The sequence below is a fragment of the Chenopodium album genome, chromosome 26 (genome assembly GCF_948465745.1).
Source record: "Chenopodium album chromosome 26, dcCheAlbu1.1, whole genome shotgun sequence".
NCBI classification, from domain to species: domain Eukaryota; kingdom Viridiplantae; phylum Streptophyta; class Magnoliopsida; order Caryophyllales; family Amaranthaceae; genus Chenopodium; species Chenopodium album.
In genome coordinates this window covers 7,918,741-7,934,406 of record NC_137859.1, presented here as the reverse complement: position 1 = coordinate 7,934,406, position 15,666 = coordinate 7,918,741, and positions in this window count along the sequence as shown.

Genomic DNA, 15,666 nt, shown 5'->3' with positions numbered 1-15,666 from the left:
TACTTGTAATTACAATTGTTCTTCGTTGTATCTCCTTAGTAAATTTCCGTGAAAACCCGGTTGTAGTTAGGGTCGAAATTATACTTTTGGGAAAGTGATCCCGTTCACGCCTCGAAGTTTTCCGGTTCAATTGTTTGCTGTTTTTGTGACCCTTGACCATACACAAATTCCCTAAAAATCCAAAAGTATAATTACAAAGATGGAAAATGTTAAGGAATTGATGACCAACATTCAAAAGTTGGACAAATTCGAGGGTGTTGATTTTCGAAGATGGCAGAAAAAGATGCATTTCTTCTTGACTACTATTGGGGTGGCTTATGTTCTTGCAACTCCGAAACCCGAGGAGAAGGAGGAGGAAACTTTGGATGATGCAAGGAAACGCAACAAGTGGGAAAATGACAATTATATTTGTTGTGGCCATATTCTCAATGGTATGTCTAATGAACTCTTTTTTATTTATCAGTTTAATGATTCTGCTAAGTATTTATGGGATGAATTAGAGGCTAAGTATATGGCTGAAGATGCTTCTAGCAAGAAATTTCTTGTTAGTAAATTTAACAATTATAAGTTTGTTGAAAGTAGGCCAATTATGGAACAGTTTCATGAAGTTCAAAGAGTATTAGGAAGTCTTAGACAGCATAACATAGTTCTTGATGAGACTTTTGTAGTGTCATCGATAATAGACAAATTGCCCTTTTCTTGGAAAGACTTTAAAAGTGGTTTTTTCTAGAAAGGATGATGTTAACCTTGAGAGTTTGGCTTCTCATATTCGGATTGAGGAAGAAATCCGGGTGCAAGAGGGTAATAAGGATGGAAATCCTAGTTCTACTACGGTAAATGTAGTGGAGAATGCCAAACAAAATGTGAGAAAAAGGGGTAATGACTCAAACAAAAATAAAGGCAAGAAGTCTAAAGAAAGTGGTGATGGTTCAAAGTCACGTGCTTGTTGGGTTTGTGGAAAACCCGGACACTTCAAGAAAGATTGCACAATATGGAAGAAGAAAATGAGCAAGAAGAAGGCTCAAGATGGGAATGGCAATGCTAGCCAATCCCAAGACAAACAAGGTAAATCTTGTGCACAAATTTCATTTAATTCATTTATGGATTATGTGTGTATGATTTCTGAAATCAATTGTGTACAGGCTGATTGTTCGTGGTATATCGATTCGGGCACATCGAGACATGTGTGCAAGGATAGATCATTGTTTAAGACCTTCTTGGAGGTTGATGATGGAGAAATCCTCTATATGGGCAATGACTCTACAGCTAAGGTGCTTGGCAAAGGACAAGTGGAGCTAGTCTTTAGTTTGGGAAAATCTCTTATTTTAAGAGATGTGTTGTATTCTCCCGAACTTAGAAGAAATCTTGTATCCGGTGCGGTCTTGAATCGATTAGGTTTTAAGATGGTGTTTGAGTCAGATAAATTTATTTTGTCTAAAGGAGGTCAATTTGTAGGACTTGGTTATTTGTGTAATGGTATGTTTAAACTAAGTATTTCAAATACTTTGAATGATGTTGTGTATGTTGTTAATGATAATTCTTCTCTATGGCATTTGCGACTTGGTCATGTTAATTATAAAAAGTTATATTTTATGTCAAAGCATGATATGATACTTGTTTTTTATCCAAGAATAGAGAAGTGTAGGACATGCATGTTAACCAAAATCACATGGAAACCATTTCCTCAAGTTGTTGAGAAAAATAATTCATTGCTTGAATTAGTGCATAGTGACTTGTGTGATTTTCACAACACACCTTCTTTAGAGAATAAAAAATATTTGGTAACTTTTATTGATGATTATTCAAGGTTTTGTTACATTTATTTGTTATTCTCTAAAGATGAAGCCCTTGATAAATTTAGAACTTACAAAAGTGAAGTAGAATTGCAAACCAATGAAAAGATTAAAAAGTTAAGAATCGATAAAGGAGGTGAATACTATGATCCAAGTTATTTCCAATCTTTAGGTTTAGTACATGAAACTACCGCGGCATATACACCACAACAAAATGGTGTAGCGGAAAGGAAGAATAGGACACTAGAAGAAATGGTAAATTCTATGTTGTCATATTCAGGTTTAAGTGATGGTTTTTGGGGTGAAGCCGTTTTAACGGCTTGTTATGTGTTAAATCTTGTTCCCATGAAAGGGAAAGATGTAACCCCATATGAGCTATAATATAAAAGGAAACCAAACTTGAGTCATCTCAAACTTTGGGGTTGTAGGGCAATTGTAAAAGTGCCGGAACCTAAACGTAAAAAGTTAGGTGAAAGAGGAGTTCAATGCATTTTATAGGATATGCGGATCATAGCAAATCCTATAGGTTCTATGTAATAGAGCAAAATGACTTTTGGTCGGTACATACCACCATTGAATCAAGGGATGCATTGTTTGATGAAAATCGATTTTCATCAATTCCTAGACCAAAGGATATAACTCCAAATACCAATGCTCAAAGTTTTGATCAAGTTTTCATTGATCAAGAAGTGGATGACCAAATCATTTAGAAGAGGCATCTACATCATCATCACAACCTAGGAGAAGTAAGAGGGCAAGGAAAGAAAAATCTTTTGGCCCGGACTTTCATGTGTAATTAGTTGAAGGATCAAGGGAATCTATTTCGACAAAATTCCCATACATTTTTAATGTGGAAGATGATCCTTTGACCTATGATGAGGCTATGAGGTCTCGTGATGCTCCATTTTGGAAGGAAGCTATTAATGATGAGATGGAATCCATCATGGGAAACAATACTTGGGTTTTAGCTAAATTACCACCAAAATGTAAACCAATTGGGTGTAAATGGATCTTCAAGAAGAAATTGAGGATTAATGGAACGGTTGAAAAGTTCAAAGCCCGGTTAGTGGCACAAGGTTTTACACAAAAACCTGGTATCGATTATTTTGATACATATGCACCCGTTGCTAGAATCTCAACTATAAGGTTATTGATTGCACTTGCGGCAATCCATAATCTTGTGATCCATCAGATGGATGTCAAGACAGCACTCTTGAATGGAGATCTAGAGGAAGAAGTTGACATGCGACATCCGGAAGGGTTTGTTGTGGAAGGTCAAGAAGAAAAGGTTTGCAAGTTGATTAAATCTTTGTATGGGCTAAAGCAAGCACCTAAGCAATGGCATCAAAAGTTTGATGAGGTTGTGTTGTCTAATGGATTTAAGCTGAATAATTCAGACAAGTGTATTTATAGCAAATTTGATGACAACGGTCAAGGTGTCATAATTTGTCTATATGTAGATGACATGTTGATCTTTGGAACGGATTTGTCACAAGTTGAAAAGACAAAGTCGTTCCTTAGTTCAAAGTTTTCCATGAAAGACATGGGAGAAGCGGATGTCATCTTGGGCATAAGGATAAAGAGGGAAAAAGGAAAGTTGATCTTGTCACAATCTCATTACATTGAGAAAGTGCTCAAGAAATTCAATGTAAGTGAAGACACTACTTCTCTTTATTCAACACCTATGGATCCTAGCATAAAGTTGATACCTAATGAAGGTTATGCGGTTTCACAACTTGAATATGCTAGAGTAATAGGTTGTTTGATGTATGCCATGACAAGTACTAGACCGGATATTGCTTATGCAGTTGGTCAACTGAGCAGGTACACTAGCAAGCCTAGTATGCTACATTGGCAAGCCGTTCGACGCTTGTTGAAGTACTTGAAGAAAACCAAGGAGTATGGTTTGTCTTATAGTGGATATCCATTGGTTGTAGAAGGATATTCAGATGCAAGTTGGATCTCTAACAAAGATCATTCCTCCACAAGTGGATGGGTTTTCCGATATGGGGGAGGTGCCATTTCATGGGCTTCTTAGAAGCAAACTTGCATTGTGGACTCCACAATGACATCGGAGTTCATTGCTTTGCATTCGGCTGGAAAAGAAGCAGAATGGTTAAAGGATCTCATGTTTGAGATTCCTTTGTTGCCAAAACCGATATCACCAATAGTGATACATTGTGATAACAATGCTACCTTGGCAAGGGCTTATAGCCAAGTTTATAATGGTAAGTCAAGGCATATTGGAGTACGGCATAGCTACATCCAAGGACTTATCAAGGATAGTGTGATCACTATTGATTATGTTCGAACAGATCTTAATCTCGCTGATTGTTTTACAAAGGCATTGGCTAGAGATGTTAATAAGAGGATGGCAATCGGTTTAGGATTGGAGCCCTAAATAATCACAATTAGGAGAATCTTAACTTAACGCCCAATAAGACGTTGGGTCTTAAGTTCAATGAGATTAATTCTCTTAATCATTGATTGGGAACTTGTTTATTCATCCAAGGTAAAGTTCCAGTTTACTGTGATGTAAAGAGGTTGTTTTAAACTAAATAGAATTCCTGATAAAAGTGCTTTGTCACAGGAGCATGTTGGAAGTCTACCTATATAAGTACGAGGTTTAGCCACTTCAAGAAGCTATTTAGGGTGTAGCTTTGATGTACTAATGAATAGATATGGACACATGGCTTATAGTGTCAAGCTAATATGTATTTAAGTATTTAATCTTGTGTGTGTAATATCTTTGAGTTTCCAAATGTGTTGCTTTTGGTTCAAACGTTTTACGATACCAAATCGATACGGATTCTTGAATTGTATATTTCACTAAGTGGGAGTTCAAGTCTATGTACACTTTCATTTATGCATAAGATTGTTTTGTGATGATGATGTTTTGCAATGTGTCTAAATTAATTCTCAAAATGGGGGAGGATTGTTGAATAATTTTGAGAATTGGAGACAAAGTTCATGTTAATTAATTGATTTACTTAGGCAAAGGTGTTGTAAATTAATTAACAAAGATTATTAAAGCAAATAATTAGACTAATTAAACTTAATAAAAGGTTGAATAAAGAACCTTGGTTTAAAGGAAGCATAGCACGGTTTGGAGAAGACAAAGTTGCTGTTGCCCGGATGGCCGCCCGGTCAGGGTGGTGGTAGCCCGATCGGGCGCGAGCGCAGCCTTGGATTTCATCTCCTCCACCGCCCGATCGGGCCACCACCGCCCGATCGGGCGCGAGAGGACTCTGAAATTATCGCTGAAAACCGCTCGGTAGACCCGATCGGGCGCGTGTCAGATCAGTTTGATGATTGACGGTTCTTCTCTTCTCTTGCTTGATTTTGACAGTTACTTTGTGGCTGTTGGGCTTTGATATGCTTTAATATATATATGTTCATTGAACATATGTTGAAAATACTGGAGAAAAATATCAGTTTTTAATTTTCTTGAAAAACCTTTGCAATTCTAATTTTCATCATCATAAATTCACAAGCTTTATACATTGAATTGCAATTATCCTACTTGTAATTACAATTGTTCTTCGTTGTATCTCCTTAGTAAATTTCCGTGAAAACCCGGTTGTAGTTAGGGTCGAAATTATACTTTTGGGAAAGTGATCCCGTTCACGCCTCGAAGTTTTCCGGTTCAATTGTTTGTTGTTTTTGTGACCCTTGACCATACACAAATTCCCTAACAGATTTGACATAAGGTAGAAAGTATACATGATATGCATACTTCATAGACCGTAACAAAAACAAAATTATTTTGACTTCTTTATTTTCGACAAAGGTTAAAAGAAGATTACAAACTAGTACTAAAAGTCTAAAACAAATTAATAAACTTGTTGCCCCTCTATAACAATTTTGACCTTAGTTCGTTTTATAAGAACTGTTAGCTTTTGAGTCTTATGTTGTGCATATTACGTTGTACGAGTACATGACTTGAGATCAATACGTAGAATAGTTGCAAGTTAAGTGGTCCATTATTGATACTTTACAAGAACTGAATCTATATTGTTTACACAAGCATCTCCGGAGTATTAGATTCGACCGATGACGACCCACCACGACCCGTATTTTTATACGATCTTACTTTATACTACTCCGTATTTGTTTAACCAATTCTTATTTTAATTTACTTTTATTTGTTTTGGTGGAAAGTGCAAACCATTGTCATTAATTTACTAGTACTTTTCTTTTATCTTTTGATAATTTAATGTCATGTTTGAAAAGTGTAGCATCTTCGACCTTTCAGTTAAGATCGAGCTACGAAAGCATTAGAATCCTCAGTATAATAATAGCAACTTCTCTATAATTTTTTGACAAAAGCAACTTCTCTATAATTAATTAAGTAATCGGTAAGAAAGTGTCTAGTCGTTTGGATGTTGTTTCTTTTATTTTTTTTTTTTTTTGCGGTTGCAATTTAATTTAGTGCTACCATATTTCTTTTGTAGCTGCTCTCAAAAAAAAAAAAAAAAAAAAAAAAAAAAAAAATCTTTTGTAGCTATACTATATTACTACTTCCTCGTTTTCTTTTAGATGCAACACACCCTTTAGCGCGGTAATTAAGAAAGGTGGGGTTTACATGATATAATAAACTTTAAAATAGGATGAGTGGTTGTTAGGAGTGTAATTTAGTGGGCCATGTGTTTTAAATAAGGGATATTGTATAGTTTTTCCCTAAAGTAACTTTCCTTTTATAGTGTGTTGCAAGTATTTTGACATTTCCTTTTTAGAGAAGTGTTGCAAGTAAAAGAAAACGGAGGAAGTATATACTATGGAGTAATACTATAGTGCAACCATGCAATGATGAATGCTTCTTAATTATTTCATCATTGAAATACATAAATTCAAGTCAAATGAGTTCGAGCAAAAGTTTTTAAATTATATGTCTACACTATTATTTCTAAATTCATCCAATTTATGTTTCAAAAAAATAAAAATTCATTCAATTTCAGTTACTCATTTCGAATTTTTTTTGGTGGAAAGACTGTTTACAATAGCAATGATGCAAACAAGCTTAGATTGGATTTTGAGTATCAATCATTTTAATTAAGACTTTAACCCATTAATAATCTAGCTAACAACTACAATTATAATTCTTATATATATAATTACTTAATGTTAAAGGACCAACTCAATCAAAAGTTTAAGCTGATTGTTGAAGTCTAAGATCGATTTATATAGTTTATCACTAAAGATAGTATGATTTATATATAATAATTAACAAATAAATGAAACAATATATTTAAAGACACTTATTAAGTTTTGAAATATAAAGCATGTGCATAGTGGAATTGTGGAAGCCCAAATCATTGTTGTTGAGGTCTTTCCTAGACACAATCCTTTTGCAAGTCGATTGGCAATACAATACAATACCAATATACAACCCTAGCTTGAGTGGTAAGGCCAAGTTATGAAGGAACAAGAAAACATTCTTAACCAAAATTGGCCCCTTTTCTTATTAGCCAAAAGAATATGGAGTAGATTTTGCCCACTTTTTTTGCTGAATATATTTATAATTAGTTGGCATTGGGACCCTATGATCTTTTACAAGGAACACCAATATCATGATGTTGCAGAGTTGTAGTATTATTAGTTGATTTCATATATTGCATATCATAGTATATCACATGGAGTATTATATGTGTATGCTAAGATGCTACTTTGATTAAAATAAACTTGTAGGTTTGCAAGTAACCATTAATTGTACTATATGTAGTCAAGTAGTGAATGCCATGTGGCATAGTAAAACAAAGCATAGAGTATTATAGATTTGACAACGACTTTGTGTACATCTTGTTTAGTTGGCGATCACCGAAATTCTTATCAACCTTATTCCACTTATTTCAAGAAAAATAAGTAAGTTATATATTATTCAATCTAAATTTAAAACTAAAAGAAGCTTTAATAAGATCTAATAAGCTTAGATGATTTAAAGTTTGAGCAATTCAAATAAGCTCATCAAAAAATGAAAATCAAGTAAATTGAAAACTGCATAACTAAATTTTGTGAATGTTAACTATTTCATTCCTTCTTAAAACAAATTGTATAAATGTTGAATACTCTACTGTTGTATAATGCAGTCAATTAAATAATTTATATAATGATATACCTAGAGTATACGAAGATCCACTAATATAAAATTATTGGAATCAAATATTGGAATAGTGAATTTGGAATATCAAATCTCCAATAAGAAGTATAGTTTTGGATAAGATACCAAATCCTTGCTCATCACTCTACATATTATTATAGTAGCCTAGTGTAATGTTATGGTGGAAAAGTGCATCATTAACAAAAGATAATTACAATTAGGAGGTTTAATTTAATTTTAATTATGGTGGGTGGAAAAGTGCACAATCGTCAACAATTTGGCTAAGATGATCAAAATATACTAAGTAATTAGGAAAGTCTCAAGTTGTTTGGTTGCTGTCTAATTCTTTTCGTTTCTTTTGTGGGTGCAAAATTAACATATGATGTAATACTTAGTAATTCTAATACTTTTCATTAATTTAAGAAGATAAAGTTACTTAAAAAAGTCTCTTTGCTAAAATTTGGGCTAACTTACATGACAAAGCATGAGAGCAATACTTGATTAATTATACTAAATTTCTTGGATAAACTTTGCATGAATTAAAGCAACATTATACAATGAAAGACTAGGTGACTATGACTGTATTTTCGATTGTCTAGATTGATTATAACAAGAAGTTAAGATTAAAAATATTTATTAAAACTTTTAGTTTGTGTCTTCAAATTATCCAAAGGTCAATTGCAATTAGTCAAGAGTTGAGCCTCTAAAATCGTTGGATTCCTAATATCCTATTATAGATCATAAACCATTTGTTTTTCTTTTTTTTTTTTTTTTTTTTTTTTTTTTTTTTGACAAAGAGATCATAAACCATTTGTTGTGAGTGACTGAGTTTAAAGTTAGATATACAATCGCAACTATGTGCACTATAAGATTGTGACTTCTTAATTAACGTGCGTGCTATCCATTTGAATCAACCATATATTAAAACTTCATACTTCGTAATATTAACATTTAAAAGGAATCAACCATATCCTCTCTTTCTTCTAAAGATAAGTCTAGATCATATCATATACAATAAGTTTTGTAGAAATAATTTTAGATAAAATAAGTTCATTTGTAAGTTTAGATAAAATAAATGTCAAACAAAAAATTCGGAAAATCGAAAGAATATAAGTTCAAACAAAAACAAATAAATTTTTGTTTGTGGCTGACCACACAGTTGGTCAGGTGTTACTTCGTCTATCAGGGTTTACTCGGTCAGTCAGGAGTTACTCGATCAGGGTTTGGTCTGTCATAGGTTACTCGGTCAGTCAAAGGTTACTTGGTTAAAGGTTACTCGATCAGTTAGGGGGTTATCTAGTTAGTGTTTTGGTGAGTGCATGTTAGCTTGCCGCACTACATGCCTAGCCACACCAAAAAAAGCTGAATCAAAATAAGTTCAGAAAAATATAAAATAAGTTCACATAAAATAGAATTATTTCAAATGAACCAATAAAACAAAACCTTAATATAATTGAATATATATTTTGAAGTAGAGGGACTATTAAAATAAAACAAATAATTAGGGCATCTATTTTGAAGGAGAGGAAGTACTAAGAATAAGGCCCTGTTCTCTTACGTTGAAATTCAGTTCAGTTCAGCTCAGCTCAACTCCTAATTTCCTTCTCTTATAAAATATTCAATTCAGTTCAGTACAGTTCAGTTCAGCTCAGTTCAGTTCAGTTCACCTGAGTTCAGTCAATGAGAACATGCCCTAAGTTAGTAGCTTAACCTCATAAAATTCTCGAAATACAAGTGAGCTTATCACGAACTTATTTTTTCCTGTCTTAATTACCAAATTAACGAGTACGTAATTACCAAATTGGCTAATGGAGATGCAACTCCAGCAAGAGTTGTAAGGTTAATATTACTTAGTAATTAGTATGGAGTAGAAAATTAGCTTTGTTAATGAGCAGTTGAGCACTACTAAATGCTGAAAAAGATAGAGCACGTCGTGCACGTACATAAATTAGCTAATTATATGGACCCTCACATTTATATGATCCTACCAAACTCATGATGCTAAAATATTATTAGGTGCAATGGTCTGACTAATTTAATTATATTTTGCTTTGACAGGGTTTAATTTTAGTATTAGTTACAAATTATATAATTAGGAAAGTTTTTATGACATTTCTACGATTTAAGAGAGCCATTAGTTGTACGCCAAGGTAGTCCTTAATCCTTATTACTTGTATATTTCAACTTGGAAATAAATGATACCTATAAATAAAAAGTCATGACTAATTAAAAGTAAAATTACATCAAATTAATTTTGATTAACTTTAATTTGTGAAGAATCAACATCATGTACCCAATTGATACGTAATATGTTTGAAGATCTAGCGTTTAGGATAAGAGAGTTTGCGTATATTAAGGAATATTTTCCTAGTCTTATATATTTCGACATTTAACCACCAACCACCTTTCAAACTAACTTATCAACTTTCAACAACATTCAAGTTTTTCAGTTACTACTTTCACCTACATTCACTTGGCCTCGATTATTTCCAGTAATGGCATATTCTGTTCATGTTATTTTTCACTTATTTTAGGTTTACTATGTTTATATAAACTTAGTTTAGGAAAAAATAATTTTAATAAGGGTTATTCTAGTTCAGATTAAGTAACAAGTATAATAAGTTTTAATAAATTTCAATAAGTTATAATCAAATAAGTGAAATCAGGTGAAAATCAACACATCTTAACAGTCTCAATCTTAGGTATTTGTTAAAGAGTTACTGATCACATCATTCGACTGACGCTACTTATTAACTACCTTGATTTCAAAATAATAGACACAATTTAATTTGACATTTTACACTATTTATTTATTAACTTTGAATATATGTTTATACTAATATAAAAATACAAATGTTATCACGTAAAATGTAGTTAAGTTAGTTTTAATATATTGTTTAATACTCTGATATATATATATTTTTATTAGGACTTTTAATTTATATGTGTTTTCATATACGAGTATTAATTAATGGTGAAACTTATGTGTTAGTCGGCTTGTATAGCAAGTCAAACAGGGGCTGAGGAAGTACTATAGACAAGTCATACATCAATTCTAGCTAACTTTGTCAAACAGGTGTATGTGGAAGCTAAGGTAATTTTATGTGCCACTCTGTATGTATGAAATTGATTTATTTCCTCTTCTAACTTTTTATATAGATATATACTTCGTATATGCTAGGGTTTATTATTTAGAAAAGGATGGGGTGGTTGAGCGGTGGTGCGTGGTGGTATTGGACATTTGGACGGTGGTTGGGCGGCTGTCATATCATTATTTATAAAATGGATGGAAAGTGCTTTCTACATTAAATTTTTAATTATGATTTTCATGTTGAAGCTAGATCCTGGAAAGCTACTTTTAATTCCTAAAGTTTAGGGTGAGGACTGAGGATTAGTCAAGGTTTACAATATTAGATGCGTGCTACAATATATTTTATTTTTGATCGTGATTCTGGTTGACAATCCGCCACATAGTTATTATGCTACGTAATTATTGACGTGCATTGCTTGATTTATATGCTTAATTTCACACATAAAATAAAATAAGAAATAATATCAAACTATACAAGTATATATAATGTACTTGTACAATGTACATTTTTTACTTGTTTCGATTAATCAAGTACGCAAGTTCGCTGTTTTCAAAAAAAAAAAAAAAGTACTCAAGTTTGCTTGCATTCTTAAATTTCATTTTCCTGCAAATCAAATTCTGAAATCTCATAATTATCTGAGATTATAGAGAGAAGGAACAAAGAAAGAGAGAATTTTGTAAGAAGGAATTAAAATTGTGTAAAATGAATAAAAGATATCTCACTTTGATTATTGATTATTACAGCCTTTAAGTACTCAATATTACAGCAAGTCAGCAACTAATTTCTAACAACTGTCCTACAAATGCGAAAGAGCCTAACAAACTTTACTATAAATATCCGTACAAAAGATATTTACAACAATACTCAACACAAATAATTGGCATATCTTATTAAATTTCATTAATAGTTAAATGGGTTTGGGTTGCATTCATTAATTAATGATGAGATTATGAGAAGGATAAAAAAAAAAAAAAAAAAAAAAAAAAAGAAGATGAATTATTTACAAATCTATGGAAGTACGGAATGCTTGATATAGTAATCTAATGGGCCTATAGAACCTGGCTAATGGAAAATCTTATGGATTACTTAGACCAATTTATAACTGTAACTGGGGCAGGTTAGGGCTTTTATTAATGGGCTTTAGCCCATTGAATTGCTGTCAAATACTAGTAATTAAAAACGGATGAATCCAGTGCCTCCTCCTCTTAATCACTTAGTTCTCCCTTGAAGCGCGCTTGCTTTACATCGCACTTGACGTTCTCCATTACAAATAAAAACTATTTGTTCTCAGCAGATTCTGAGGTAAGTTGTTGGTTTGTTTTAGTAATCATCATATCAATTTCACAATCTAGGGTTTATCTTTGACCTAATCTAAAATAATAATAATAATTCTGAGATAAGTTGTTGGTTGGTTTGTTTTAGTAATTAAACGGATGAACCAGAGATTATTTTGCTAGAATAGACCTAAAATTATGTGATAATTGAATAAAATTTGGTTGATAATGTATTGCACAACCGTTTAATGTTAGACGTCTTTCCAAATTTCTGTTGTGTTAAAACAACTGTAGTTGCTCTCTAACCAATATAGACGACAGACGAGCTTTGTGCTTTAGATTTTCCACTTAATGTAGCTTCAAAGATGTGTGCGATCCAGCATACTATCTCTAATTTAACTACCCAAGGAATTTCTTAGGATTCAATTATGTCTATGACATTATATTTCCTCTGTTACAGTAATGTTGCACTTTTACACTATTCATCAGGCTTTTTTGACCATATTTTATGATTTATGTTGGATTTGGTTAGATTCGTTTCGTAAATTACTTTCAAAATATCAACTTTTTATGATTTTACTCGTTATTGCATATTCTTTGAAAAGTGTAATTTCGTCATATTTGTTCCTTTAAGTATCGCTCAATTATGAGAGCAAAGCAACCACATTTTAGTGGGTTTTCCGTCTTTATTATTATTTTTTTTTCAATAGTCTACTTTGAATTATGATTTTTTTTTTTGCACCTGTGATGATAGCTTAAAAAGCTATGGATAATAGCAAACTTCCGAGCTATATGGAGTTTATAGTAGAAAGACAAGAGTATGACTTTGAATACTTTGCTGAAAGTGTCGGCACAGGGTTCTTGTTTGGCACCATGGGCGGCAGTTTTCGCCACTTCTTCAAGGGTTTCGCCCACAAGAGTAATAGAGGACCAGTCAATTAGAACAAAATTTGGTGGCGGAATCAATGCAATGCGTTTTAATAGCGTGCGCGCAGGAGGATTTTTTGCTTGTTTTATCTTGGCAATTGACATTCCATCTTATGTCTTTTATCAATACCGTGGTGAGAAGACTGTTTGGACGGATAAAGCAATCTCACTCGCCACGGCTGGAGCTATCATGTGGGCACCTCGTGGTCTTCGTTCTGCCTCACTTGCTGCCCTCACGTTTGGTGGCATCTATACGGTTAATCAAGGCATTAAGATTGCGCTCAAAAATGTCAAGCCTAAGAAAAATGTGGAGAGAAATCATCATTCGGTTCCCATCTCAGCCATGGTTACTATATGGGATTCCTTAGCTTCAAGGAATAGGTCTGGGGATTAGCAGGGCAGGACATGGTACTAATTAGTACTCCACATTAGTGTGTTGCTCTAGGTTGTACTTTGAATAAATTTCTTAGTTATTTTTTTTTTATAGTGAGTACATTAAAATACTATAATAACAACAAGTACCTAATTATTACTCCAGTTATACTTAATACTACCTCCGTTTCTTATTATCTGCAACAAAGGGGTATTATTTGTGAGATATAAAATATTCCTTTGTTGCAGATAATAAGAAACAGAGGTAGTATTAACAATAAGAGTGTCCAATGTATTATACTAGTTTCTTTAGTTTAATTTGGATAAGAAATACGCTTGATTATCAATTTATCAGAGTACATCATTGTATAACACCTCATAAGCTAACATTTGTAGTATATATACCTTTAACATTCTAATTATATGAGGATATTAACATGTGTACTCTGTAGCTATAAATTTCGAAGATAAAGAGCATTAGCAATGAAGGGATGATAATGTGTTAAAATTTAAAATTATACTTGTAGTAATTTAAGCAATACCCATTGCACAAAGAGGTGGGACTTTGGGTACTATCATGTCACTATGTGCTACGTCTCCTCCCTTTGTCATCATCATATTACCTAATTTTTCCACTCTTGGTTACCTCAATTAATGCCTTTTATTTTAAGATCTTACTTCTTCACCGTGGCATAAGAGGAGTGCCATGTTTGATTTATTTATTAATTTTACTATAATTTTATTGGGTATAATTTTTTTTTTTTTTTTTTTGGATGGAATTAAAGGAGTAAAGGTATAAAAATGAACAAATTACAAGTATAATAAGTTTTTAATAAATTTTAATAAGCTCTAATCAAATAAGTAAAAATCAGGTTTATACAACACATCTTAACAGTCTTAATCTGAATTCATACACAATTAAACGAAATATTTTTATATGTATATATTTTACATTAAGTAATTTTGTTATAAAAATGAGCATAAATAAGTAGTATATGAGGATACTATAATTCTTTTTTTAGTCTATAATTTAGTAAAATCCATACATTGCTTGGGATTTTAGCTAGTTAATAAATAGCTTCAAAAAAATTGTAAAACTTTGACTTTAATATCTTCTTCCTTCCATAATAATTGATGCGCTTTGGCTTTTATCATTATTTTGAGAATTAGTATCTTTTTGTACAAATAAAATTTATAAAGCTTGATATTGTAATGATATACATCTAGATAAATTTACCATCTTTTCTATTACTCCATAACATTTTGTGATAGAGTAATGACAAAAATCAAAGTTTTTCAATTGTTATGGAACAATGGGAAAACTTATTTACACACAACATAAATATCTTTAACTATATACTCCCTCTATCTCTTTATTATTAAAAGTATAAAATGAATAATAATACTCCCTCCGTCCCTAAATTACATTCCTCTTTCTCTCTATTATGTGAGGAATCGGAGGGAGTATCTTTTAACATAACCACGTTGGAATGGGAGGAAGAATCACATTTAATTCCCTTGCTTATCCAATTGGATGATTTGCCTCAAAAAAAATAAAAAATAAAATAAAATAAAACCAATTGGATGATTCTATAATTGACAGTTTGGCACAATAAATGAGCCAATATACGAAGTAAATTATATGGTAGATTGAGAGATGGGCTGACATTTGCCGACTAAGACATCCAATTCCGCCTAAAGCGCCCGGCCCATCGGGCTAATTGGGCTTTATCCATATGGTATTTTTGTGTTGTCGTTTGCCAAATCATCCTCAATTTAGGAAACTGTTCTTCTGAGTTATTGTGGTCTGCTATACTTAAATTTACTCAGCTCTACAGAGTACTAATAATTTGTTAAAATCTGCTCTGCTGAAATTCGTTCGGCTTTGCTCAGAAGCTGAAAAGAATAAGGTCTTACTTATTTATGATTTTGACGTACTTATTTATAACTTTTCTAGGTAGGATCGTAGAAAGGCAAAGTATATTATTAGATCAAAGTTTTTTACATTAAATAATTTAATTCTTGTACATACTAGCTCGATTCAAGTAAGGTGGTCATTTTTAAGGATTATACGTACCCCGTCATTTATAACGGGTAGGTACGCAAAAATG